This window comes from Silene latifolia, chromosome 11 (assembly GCF_048544455.1).
Source record: "Silene latifolia isolate original U9 population chromosome 11, ASM4854445v1, whole genome shotgun sequence".
Lineage (NCBI taxonomy): Eukaryota > Viridiplantae > Streptophyta > Magnoliopsida > Caryophyllales > Caryophyllaceae > Silene > Silene latifolia.
Window position 1 is genome coordinate 53,200,626 of NC_133536.1, and position 13,314 is coordinate 53,213,939.

The following is a 13,314-nucleotide window of genomic DNA, read 5'->3' on the forward strand; positions in this document are numbered from 1 at the left end:
CAACTTATCAAATCTAGCATTCATGGCTTCCAGCTGAGCCACAACTTGCTTATCGACTGCATGAACTGTTCTAATACCATCCCTCGGGTTTCCATATTCAGCACTGTGGTTCGCCATCTCTTCAATAAGGGCCCATCCCTTATCATCGTCGGTATTCTCTTGAACTCTCCCATTAGATGACGCATCAAATATGGCTCTATGATCATCATACAGCCCATTGTAGAACTGATAGACAGAAACCACGGGTCAAAACCATGGTGAGGAAGAGACCTCACCAACTTCTTGAAACGGGACCATGCTTCATAGAGAGTCTCAGCAGGTGCCTGCTTGAAACTCGTAATCTTTGCCCTCAGCTGATTGATGCGCTGTGGAGGGAAATCTCTTATAAAAAGCAAGAGCAAGGATCTCCCAGTTTGTAACCCCTGCGGCCGTACGGTCCAAATCAGTCAACCACTCCCTGGCTGCATCAGTCAAAGAAAAAGGAAACATAACTTCCTTAATCTTGTCTTGAGTTACCCACTTTGTGGCGGGGATAGTAGAACAGTAGTCCGTAAAGACCTTTATATGCTTCCTCGGGTCCTCACCTGCCACACCTCTATAGAGATTTCTCTCCACCAGATTGATATAGGAAGGACGGATGTCAAATGTATTCCCATCCTCAGTCTGGAGATTGAAACCTTTAGGAATATACGATCCTTTAGGCTCCGAGTGACTAGCAATGTTCGGCATCTTTACTGGTTGATCGGCGAGAAATAGGAATGTCTTCTTCTAAAGGCGGTCTTCTGCGAAAAGAAAATGATGTAGCTCGGCTCGAAAGTACTCAAGTCTTCCTTTCGTGATTTTCTCTGCAGACGGAGTCTATGCTCGAATAGTCTCTCGGCTCGAATCAGTGAAACTAACTCAAACCTATCTGACCTGGGCATAAACAACACTAAAAGAAAATAAATAAGAACTGCCTCAAGGAATAAAAATTCCCTGAGACGGATAAAAATAAACGAAACAAAGACAGATAGGGCAATTGCCTGCCCGACAACGGCGCCAAAATTTGATACGTCTGTCGTGTACCTATCAAAAATAAACTAACTAAACAAACTATATAGCTAGGAAAGTCAGGTCGATCTCCTCAGGGAGGCAAGATATCTGTAGAAGTCCGTCTATTTGGTCACAAATGGGGGGGGGGGGTTGTTTAAATTGGTTTTCTAAACTAAAAGGTTTAAAGGAAAGAGAAACAGAGATAAGAGCAATAAAGACAGGAAAATAGAATTAAACTATCAGATAGAGAAGGGTCATGTCAGGATTTCGGTTCACTACGGTAGTCCAGTGACGCAACTGTAAACAACTTAGACAAATTAATGCGAGACGGATATGGAAAGGTCCTTCCGGTCCACTTTCTACCCTAAACATCCACTAACTTAACTTCCGTCCTCGTCAGGGTAGTCTACTGTTCATAGCAGGCCTATTTAGTCCAACCTTCTAATCCAGGATTAAATTTAGCCAGATTAAAGGGTGACTCAGAAGCGTGCACTCAACTAAGTCGATAAAATACAGTTAAATTGCTATGGTGACAGAATCTCACAATTAACTCATCTAACCTATTTACTACATCGTCACATTTATACCGTAGATCCCCTAATCCCAACATTAAACAAGTTTAGCTACTCATATCGCTATTTATACTATCAAAACTAACAGCAGATAAATGACCAGCATTCAACATATTAAAACGATAATTAAATTGCATAAAAGTGAATTAGGGCAGAAATTAAATGAAGTAAAACAAAGAATTAAAGCGAATGAAATAAAGATTATTATTAAGAAAGGAGAAAGAGATTACAATCGTGAGAATCCGACGTAAAGAACGACAAAATCCGAGCGAAATAATCCCGAAAGCAAAGTTACAGAGAAAAGGGAAAAGCAACGTAATGTGTTTACTGTGAAAAGCTAAAAACTGATGAATGATAAGATAAAAGATGATAAAGTCCTAATGACCTAGTTAACGAAATTTTAAATAGAAAACAAACTAAATCCAACAACTAAAACACGTTCACGGGCTAATTAAAGCCCACGAAAGCCTAAACCACTCGATCGAGTAGAATAAATCCACTCGATCGAGCAAAACTCCAGAAAATCTACTCGATCGAGTAGAATAGTTACTCGATCGAGTAACCTCACTTTTAAGCACTTCTTGATCGAGTAAATAACTACTCGATCTATCAACCATGGCTATAAAAACCACTCGATCGAGTAATAAAACCACTCGATCGAGCCTTCTTCCTTCAAATCAGCCTAATCTCGTACCCGACTGACTCGTAAACCGTGCCTTCACACATTACAATGCAGTATCTCACTCTGGAAAATCTCGTCTCCTCAAAATGCATGCAAAAAGGACGAAAAATGGTACGATTCCACTACTTTCACGTTCATTTATACAAAACGGACAAAACGAACCAAAGTAGCCAATTCGGGGCATAATACTATATAAACAGTACAAAAATGCATGGAAATACGTGCTAAAATAGGCTAAAAAGACTACACAATATGCACGTATCACATTGCATGATAGTGATTGTGGCCTTCCGTATGAGCGGACGTATTGATGATGAATGGGAACGGATATGGAAACACATGTGTGATCATGTGGTGGATTGGAAGTGATATATGTGTGGCATGATGACCGAAAATAGGAATGTGGAACATGGCTGAGCCACACGATGGGAAATTTTGCATTAACTGATTGTTTTCTAGAGTCCGCATAATTGGTGTTTTGATGTGCATACATGTGAAGGTATGAGATTTGACTTGACATAGATACGTAGGAATAATCAAGTTATATCCCGTGATAGCTACGCATTCATATAACCAACTCAAGTTGGGAGTTATTTGTGGGATTAGAGTTTCAAACCGTGGGTTGGACCTTGTGCTTTTACGTTTGGGAGGCTTCTAGAGTGGGATTATGGCAATGGCATAAGACGATATGAGATTTGATTACGGAAATGCAATGAGTAAAAGAGAGTGTTGAACCTGGAACATAGTCATTTGTGAAATTTTGTAATGGACGTACGAGAGCACACTGTACTTGAGGTTTGAGAGTTGAACTTCGGGACGAAATTTTCTTTTAGGGGGGGTGAATGTAACAATTCGGAAATTAAAGAAAGAGAAAGTACGGAATGTGAGAAAGTAATGAGAGTTGAACAAAGAACCTTGAGATGACTGTGATGTTTATAAAGGAACGTATATGGTAGACAAGCATGTGAGGCGAAAAAGAGTACATGAGAGTCAATGATGAAACTGGAGGAAAAGAAAAAGTGAGGTGAACTTCCGGGACGAAATTCCTTTTAAGGGGGGACAAATACCTCGTAAATTCTAAAGCTAGTTGTTGGTCGAGTGGTCTAGTACTCGACCGAGTAAACCTCACTCGGCCGAGTGAGTCTGCAAATTGGTTAAAGCCCCTGATTCGTAGGTCACTTGATCGAGTAGAGGTTCACTCGACCGAGTGGAGTCGTCACTCAACCGAGTGAACCGAGCACTCGACCGATTGCTGCGGGAACCGCTAAGTTTTTACGCGTGGGCTTTTCTATTGATGTGCCTTGACATATATATATCCTATTTTCCGATTTTCCCCATTTCCAAACCCTAATTCCTTCTCTCTAAACCCCTCCCACCTCTCTCTACAATCCCTCCTTCTCTAAATCCTAGATCTACAACTATGGGTGAAGAATTTGGAAGATTCATTCACATATTCTTGTTCCTTATCACTTGGTGAGTATTATACTACCTTTTTCTCTTTAATTTGGATAATTCGTCTTAAGACTCAAACCCTAGAATTTGGGGGATTTTTATGGGTAATGTTAATTAGTGTTTTAATTAGTATTAGGAGTAATTAATGGGTAATAATGAAAGGTTATGATAGGATGTCGCAACCTAATCAAATATACCCTAAACTCGGCTAACAAATTAATGTAGTAAGGTAAGGGTCGAACACAAGGAGATGGGAATTGCGTTATGAAATGCTATGAGTAGAATTCTATCTAGGTCGATTCAATTGGTTGTTTGGTTTGATAACTTGCAAATAAAACAATGTAAATAATATATGATAGAAGAGTCTAGGGGAGTCGGGTCACACATGGAATTATATAGATGTTAATGTTAAACTCGGAATAGATAATATTGTCAATTGTTTAGGTCTTATGACAACCATATCTCGACCTTATTGTCAACCATAGAACAGGTCCTAACGAGCTCTCGCTATGCCTAAGTCGGTCTACTAAAACATGCTTAGTCTAATTCATTTTCGTGCCTCTCGGCTTATAAAAATGAATTAAAAAATTAATCAAAGATAGTGATCAGTTATCAAAGATTAGCAAAAAAAACAAGCATGTGATAGAAACTATTAAACAATATTACATCATCCTAATTTAACATTTACAAATACTAATTATGCATGGCTTCCCTAATCCCTAGAAAAATGAAACTACTCACTCATATTAAAAATAAAACTAATGGTGTATGAATTAATAAACATGATTATACTGGAAATATAACTAAATGAAATGTTAAGAATTATGAATAAACTAAATAAAGATAACATATGAAATAATGAAATTGCTAGTGATAAGAAATGTAAATGGAAATGCTAGAAATAAATTATGGTGATATTAACTTGATAATGAAATGTAATAACAAACTAATAATGCTAATGCTAATAATAATAATAATAATAATGTAAACTACGAAATAACGATAATGAAGAACGATGTAACAAAATAGACAAGAATCAAAATTACCGTAACAAGAGAATTTGGAAGTTGAATAAGAATAACTTGAATAACAAACCCAAATAATTTGAATGGAAAGATTGTATTACGTAGAACAAAAGCTTAATGTAAATTGTTTATGACAAAGGAAATCACTTAACAAAATGTAAACTAATATGAAAACTAAGAGAGTTGTGTGCTTAGAGTATATGAAGGATGTAAAAAGTGTAAAAGGATATCCTCTAATGACGGATTAAGGCCCCTATTTATAAGTAAAATAAGGGGTGAAACGTAAATTCCTAGGGGATGATAACCCCGATCGGGGACAGACCACCCCGATCGGGGACGCGGGTCTCTTGATTAATTCTCTTAATTTCTTGATTAATTGCATGAGGAATCCAATGTTGCGTGTTAATACTTCATAATTTCTCCGGTTGAATGCTTCAAATGGAATCCAAAATGGCATCCTAAGCTCCTTGCTCTCAACTTATTTTATGGGCTTTATTTCATTTATCTATGCTCGGGATTTATTTACTCGGTTTTCTCCAAAATGCCCATCCTTTTGTATGATCTCATCTCTTTTAGCCTAGTGAACTCTTAGTATTTGCACATTCGACGAGAAAAGGCTATAAAAGCTACATTTCCTACAAAATACAATAAAAACAAGCAAAGACACTAGAACACGGAATTAGCTCTCAAATACACTAATAAAAGTGTGATATTCAATCAAAACCGAGCTAAAATAAGGGGTAAATGTTATATATCTATATCTCATTATAATACATATTCATATATGTGTTGATTTAATTTAGTCATAAAATTAAAAGTTGATCTTATGCATGCAAACAATAATAAAATTAAAGAAGAAATCATCATCTTACATTGAAGATTTCGGATTTTATGGGCACAAGTGAGTTCTCCTACTCACTTGTTCTTGAGCTTCCTTAAGTGGATGAAAAAGGATTCAAGTAGAGAATCCCTCCCAAGGATTTATACCCAAAGTAACAACTTAATAAAATTAATATTATTATTACTAGAAAAATATTAATTTTGTATAAAATTGACCAAAATATTTCTTTGCTCTCTCAATGTTTCGGTTAAGAGAAAGGGAGAAAAGAGGAAGAATTTATCTCTCTAAAACTCTTATTTTAGATGTGTAGAATGAATTATACACTAACTATTTTAGGTAGTGTATAATAGGTAAAAATAAGGAGAAAAACCCATGGTTTTCTCCTCTTGAAAAACCGGGTGGAAGGGGGAGGAAGAAGGGCCAATGCATGCACAAGGTTGTCTTCACAAGAACAAGTAGGGTTGCATGGCTAGGTTTAGGAAGAAATGATTATGTTTACCACTAACATAATCAACATAATATATTCCTAATACCACCCCTAATTTCGGTCATTATAGATAAAATGGACTCCATTTTATTTTTGTCAATTTGTCACATGTCACATGTCACATGTCACATAAAATTGTTATGTATTTTTAACATATTAAAAATCAACGCATTAATAAAAATACGTCATATACAAAATCAACTTAGTAATTCATAATTACTTGTACCAAAATATTTTACCAGTTATAAATCACAACATCTTGTATTTATAATAATTTATTCATTCAAATGCAATTGTTTCCTTAAACTCGATAAAATGATGATGCATGTTTTAGTTATGGCGATTTAGCGATGCATGCGACATATAAATAAAATGCAAAGCATAAAAATAAATCCTAGTATGGCCTTCCTAAAATAGAAAATCTAATTAACTATTACATATTCGGAAACCAACTCCATTGGTCCCTTGAACTTCGGTTTTAGCACGCATCTCGAGGTAACACCGTCTTTATGTATCGCCTTCTTGAGTGACACCGTCATTAAGGAACTCCGGAATAAATAAAATACATAACAAATTACATAATTTGCTATTATACATTTGTGATTAAAATAAAATAAATCTATTAAATTACAAAACGGTGATACGAGATCACAATAAATTACAACCGAATCGATATTCCCATACATTTCGGAAAATACCAATTAAAAACTAAGGCCATACTAAGTAAAAATTACATAAAACAAAATTACATAAAATAAAATTATGACAATCATAAATAAAATGCAGCATTATAATATGTATGAACATGCCCAATTTTATGCTAAATCGCCTTTAAGGAGCTAATATCGTATATTAAACGGTTTTTACGGATTTGCGTGATTCAACGTTTTATAATCACAATAATTACATAAATTCATATTTATGCACAAGTTAATTACCCTAACCTCTTAGGACTCACAATTAGTCTCCACTAACTATTTGACTATAATTAACTTATATTACTTAAAATTGTTCATTAATGGACTCAAAATTATAATAAAAAGCTATAAACTTTAAATAAATCACCAAAAATTCAAATAAATTTGAAATTTGAAATTTAAACTCATGAACATTGTGGAAAAAATACCATGACACTCATAATGTTCAAACACTTAGGTTAAAATTTCGAAATATTTATCGGAAAAACTATGTTGCGGTTTATCGGATTTATCAATTATAATCATAAAAACATGAGAAAAATATATTCATCAACTTTTTAATTTTAGATCTGAAATAGATAATAAAATGCAACATGTGACGTTTTTCCTTAGTCATGGAGTATGTTTTAGCAATTATTCACTAATTAAGTCACTATTTATGCTATTTTTCATCAAAAATTCATAAATCATGCCTGTGATTTTTATCATGAAAAATCCAAGTTCAACATACTAAATTGCATGTGACAACATACTAAATTTCTATGACTAGATTCGAAATTTATCTCATATTAACCTATTTTTCATCTAAATCCGATTTTTATCATGAAAAATCCAAATTTCGAGCATAAGAACTCCAAAAAATATGAAAATTTACAGGTCATCTAAAAATAATATATGTGAAAACATATCCAAAAACCACTGTAAAATTCAAAGTTTAGCTAATTTTAGTCCGAAAATGACATTTTAATCATAAAATCACATTTTTAATGCCATTATTATATAAGATGAACAATAAAATCCATAAATTAACCAAAATATCCTAAATACATTTTAGGATCAGAAACTTTAACATGCATAAATTATTTCGTGATATAACATAATAACACAAATTTACAAGTTTTATATGTTAATCGTATAACTCGGAAAAACTATAACCGATTTGCATGCAAACAACCAAGACTCTGATACCACTTGTTATATATCTATATCTCATTATAATACATATTCATATATGTGTTGATTTAATTTAGTCATAAAATTAAAAGTTGATCTTATGCATGCAAACAATAATAAAATTAAAGAAGAAATCATCATCTTACATTGAAGATTTCGGATTTTATGGGCACAAGTGAGTTCTCCTACTCACTTGTTCTTGAGCTTCCTTAAGTGGATGAACAAGGATTCAAGTAGATAATCCCTCCCAAGGATTTATACCCAAAGTAACAACTTAATAAAATTAATATTATTATTACTAGAACAATATTAATTTTGTATAAAATTGACCAAAATATTTCTTTGCTCTCTCAATGTTTCGGTTAAGAGAAAGGGAGAAAAGAGGAAGAATTTATCTCTCTAAAACTCTTATTTTAGATGTGTAGAATGAATTATACACTAACTATTTTAGGTAGTGTATAATAGGTAAAAATAAGGAGAAAAACCCATGGTTTTCTCCTCTTGAAAAACTGGGTGGAAGGGGGAGGAAGAAGGGTCAATGCATGCACAAGGTTGTCTTCACAAGAACAAGTAGGGTTGCATGTCTAGGTTTAGGAAGAAATGATTATGTTTACCACTAACATAATCAACATAATATATTCCTAATACCACCCCTAATTTCGGTCATTATAGATAAAATGGACTCTATTTTATTTTTGTCAATTTGTCACATGTCACATGTCAGATAAAATTGTTATGTAATTTTAACACATTAAAAATCAACGCATTAATAAAAATACGTCATATACAAAATCGACTTAGTAATTCATAATTACTTATAATCACAACATCTTGTATTTATAATAATTTATTCATTCAAATGCAATTGTTTCCTTAAACAATAATTTCATCTAAGTAATAAAACAATTCGATTACTTAGACCGTATCTTATTTAATCAAATTACAATGAGACACGTAAATATTACTTCCAAAATCGTCCGTCAATTTTAAGTAATTTAATTGACCTGTATCGTCATACGATCAATTAAATGATCAATTAAGAGTGTTACCCTTTAGGTATGACCTAAGGGGATCAACTGGTCACCACCGTCTCACGACAGTAATGTCAAACTCTAGTCAGCCAATCATTACCGATATGTGTGGACCAGTTGACAGTAAAATATTACTTCCCAATTGTATTCTTTAAAATGAGATTTAAACATGTGATCATCATGATCAATAGTTGTGATCGCATTATTGTCGGAGGACACATATTCCAACAATCTCCCACTTGTCCTCGACAAGTGTGCGTCACCAATTCTCTTGTCCTATTACTATCTCCCACTCAATGCAAGGTGTCTTTCAGGTCGTACTTGCAAGTGATCATATCGAGAGTGGTTTCCTCGATCTGGAGAATAACTTATTGACCGGACTTATCTATCATGGATACATTCCGAGCGTGGCCACGCATTTCCAGTTCATTACTCCTCGAGTGGCCCTGAGATATTGTTATAACCCTGACTAGGAGTGGACAATTCCTATCGCACTCATTCCCTTCGACTAGCCACAGCCATCATAACCCAAAATATGCCCATTTGACCCCATTTACGAAGGTCGTAGTAACACAAATCAAAGTTAATCTGAAAGTGTGCCATCTTAGGCGAATAGTCTTTAGTCAAAAGAATCGAATCATTAGAATACTATAGTAGCTCTCGCCACGACCAGGCTATATAAATTTGCCAGAACTCTATAAGCGGTCATTAGGCCCGACAAGGTGCTCTTAACAGTCTGCATATGTGATCGACTAGCCATCTCACATGACTCTATGGCACTTAAACTTGCCATCAATCGCATCACACTCTAGTCACTTCGAGACGTCGCCTCATACAAGTAACTATGGGCAAATACAATGTTAATCCATGTTCACTTTAACGGGGTTCAATTGTCTCCACAACCCGTTTGGATGTAACAAAGTAAAAGGTGAGTTAATAATAACTCAAACGACAAATGTCGACATCACATTCGGGTAGTCAATACCGTATTACAACCTTGTGATGCATATCGTAAGTGTATACACTTATAGATTGCAATAGAAGTTTAACATGCAATGTGTCCATGTGTTCAAACTTCTTACACTTGCATTTTCCTTTACATTCATGTTCTCTCTCACAGCATGAACTTTACCAAGTACACATCAAGGTTCCCGACCTTGGTTTTGGTTCTTTATCTCGAAAGAACTTTCTTATCGATTATCACATAACGAACGAATTTGTGGTGAATGATATAACTTGTACTGATCAAGTACTCCATCCACACACAATGCACTAGGTACATGTTTTGTAGAGTCTTGCAACAATTTGACAAGATGATTAGCCTAGCACTTCTCACAAGTCCTAGCATAGTTAGGAAGGATTAGTTTTGAGTAACTTCTTATTCAACTAAGTATCTTTCCAAAACTTCTTATTTCTCTTTTTAGCTAGAAAGGTTAAGTATTCTCATAAATCCTTGCATGTGAACGGATTTTCTATAATATGTGCAACCTCTTGACACGCAATAGAGCATTCCGTCAAACACCGAAATCGCTCATCGGATTCTTCTCGAGAATTCATGACGTTTCTATTATGGTTTACCGATGAATCATCATCCTCTTATGCATATGATTCACCATTTGGACATGTGCATGATAATTCTAATGGCGGAAACATTAGTAATTCATAATCATGAGATCAACCGTTCTTAGGTTCTATGAACGACCATGACTGCTAATGGTAATTTCATTTTCATTCATATGAATAACCTATGTGTATGTTGATACGATGTGTATCTCTCAATACTAATCCAACATCCCTTGATGTAATTGGATTCATCATAGTCCATTTTCATCCAGAATTGAAAACTCAAATCTTCTTTATGAAAGAAGGTATTAGCTCGTCATTCTTCAATGGGTGATGAGTTGTAAACATTCAAAGGATGATAGCTCCCACTAAATTCCATGTCTTCACATGAGAATTTCCTAACTCCCACTCAATTCTACATATTTCGAAATTGACTTCTCAATCGAAACTTTTCAAGAATTGAAATATAAATTGCATTGTCAAGTCATTAAGATCAAACCATATATGTTCCCATCATATCCCTTCAAAATACCTATTTCGAAGAGGTCTCATCTTAACCTTACGGAAAGAGATTTTAAATCTCTAACACACTCATGTCATAAAGATGTGTAGCAATGTCATTTATTAAATATAAGTAATATCTAATACACATCCTTCAAAATATCCCTTTCGGAAGGAGGTTTAACCATTTCATAATGAGGTTAAGCAATGACATTTGCGTGGTTAAAACTTGGCCATTTGAAGATATCGGTATATCAATCTTTGCAACTCGATCATAACTAGTATGTAACCTGGATTCATTTAGGCTCTTAAGTAAATCTCAAGGTTGAAACTATTGGTCAAAATTTCATAAACTTAGTCAAAAACTTGTTAAGACTTTACATTAGTCATTTTCCTTTCAAAACTTTCTTTTGGTCTCCTCGTGTAGTTATCTTGAGAATATACTCTTATGATTACTTCACTTGGTCTCTTTAGTCATATAGAACTAACTTGAGACCATAGATCTCATCTATTCGGTATACTATGTAAATAGATATACCTTCATTCAAATCATTCTCTCTTGCGTAGATCTTCATTTACACAAGAACACAATTTTATCTTGTTTTGTGTGTTGTGTCCTCATTTTTCTCCCACTCTATCTTTAGAATAAATACACTATAGATTCAAAGATAGTATATGAGACACAAATAATGATTTGAAATATAAGGAGAACTACCTCATAGGTTGACTAATAGTTTTAGATTTCTGATGTGACCATAATTAGCGCACATTTAGTCCCCTAATTGAGCCTATTTTGCATACTATTATAGCATTTTATGGCCATTTTATCCGTCAAAACCTTCCTATTTGCTTTTCTATCGCATTTCATATGTTTTGTAGAAAAGAAGTTAATAAGGCGGAAATTCCCGTCTTTCGTGCACATTTGGAAGCTACTTGACGATAATAGATGGACTAGTATGAAGAGGAAGTAAGGACTAAAGACCAATCCCGCAAGAATAAAATGGAAATGAGCAAAAAGGGGAGAAAAGAAGAAAAACCACTGCTGAAGAACAATCCGAGCGGATTGTCTCAAATCCGCCCGTCTCCACTAAACAATCCGAGCGTCCTGCTCCTAATCCGCTCGGATTCCCTTGGTACAATCCGAGCGTCTTGCTCCAAATCCGCTCGGATTCCCCCTCAACAATCCGCCCGGATTCCTTCACAGCATGATTTCGTCTTCTCCAAGCTTCAAAGAAAGACTCCCTTCCTCCGAAAAATACCGGCTCCTCCTTGCTCAAACTCAAAAGTGTAATTACTAGTTTAGTCCTTAGTTAACCCTAATGCATCCCACCTAATTTCCACTATAAATACCCCATCTTTGTAATTAATCAAGTATCAAGGTTTTTGGGTAGAAAATCCTTCTTTAGATTAGATTAGGAGTAGATTAGAATAGATTACTCTTTAATCTTTCCACAAATTACACATTAATCTCTCCTTAATTATTGTTCAAGTTTATTATTCAAGTTTATTATTGGGTAATTGAAGATTATTGGGTTATTATTGGGAGATTGACAACCTTCCATCAATCATCAAGTTTCTTCTATTATTCTTTGCTTTATTATTTGGATCATCTCAAGTTTGGTATAAAGCCTTTACTCTTTACTCTTTATTGTTTATTTCCTCATTCTACTATCATGTTTATACTTGTTGTGATGATTGACACCATTAATGACATGTTTCCCATGATAATGAGTGAGTAGTTTCTTTAGCTAGGATTAGTGGGTAATTAGGGGAAACCAACATGGGATTGATTCATGCTTAATCTAATATGTTCACATGATTAAATTGCTTGCTTGTTGTGATGTCAACTTTATGCACATGTTATGTTTGATGAAATGCTAAGCCTATGAATCCTTGCATTTACAACCATCTCTTATCTACTCAACTTGACTTGTAAGATATAACCCAACTCGAGTCTTGTTAGACCATGCATAGAAGTTGAATAGGAGGAAAGTAAGTCGACTTGTAGGTGTTGTACAATCTAATCGATTCGGCTCCGGGACCCAACTCTTCCTATGAACCGTAAGATATAACCCAACTCGGTTTCTCCACAACATTAATTGCTTGCAACCTTGTAAACATGTTTGTATGATCAATACCATGAATCCCCCATGACCCCATGATATCCTAGCACTTTTAATCAATTGTTTACATCTTTCCTTTCATTGCTCGTTCTACTTTATTGCTTGCATTAGTCTAGACACAACTACAAACCCCA

The 13,314-nt window shown here is 34.7% G+C and overlaps 1 non-coding gene across 1 annotated transcript; it reads left to right on the forward strand.

Moving 5' to 3' along the window:
- The first annotated feature begins 249 nt into the window (after positions 1-249).
- On the forward strand, positions 250-355 carry LOC141616099 (small nucleolar RNA R71). Its single transcript, XR_012530472.1, has one exon. It is a non-coding gene; the product is annotated as a small nucleolar RNA R71 (small nucleolar RNA).
- Positions 356-13,314: the final 12,959 nt, after the last annotated feature.